We start from the raw sequence: 259 nt of genomic DNA on the forward strand, positions 1-259 counted from the left end.
TCTGTAGAGAGTCGAAAGCTGTTTTTAGCAATATTATGCTTGTTTTGCATTGCTTTGTAGCTATTTTGAGGAAATGAAGAATGGAGCTGAAGATAAAGGTCGTAGACTCAAGAAAAGAGAAGAAAATTGAAGATTTGAAGAGTCGACGCACCGCCCGGCGACAACTTACACCGCTGGGCGGTCTAGGGCGAGGAGTAGGCACAGGCGTTGGCGCTGGGCGGTTTTGAGGGAAACCGCTGGGCGGTGGCGATTGCCGCCG

The sequence above is a fragment of the Vigna radiata genome, unplaced genomic scaffold (genome assembly GCF_000741045.1).
Source record: "Vigna radiata var. radiata cultivar VC1973A unplaced genomic scaffold, Vradiata_ver6 scaffold_169, whole genome shotgun sequence".
Lineage (NCBI taxonomy): Eukaryota > Viridiplantae > Streptophyta > Magnoliopsida > Fabales > Fabaceae > Vigna > Vigna radiata.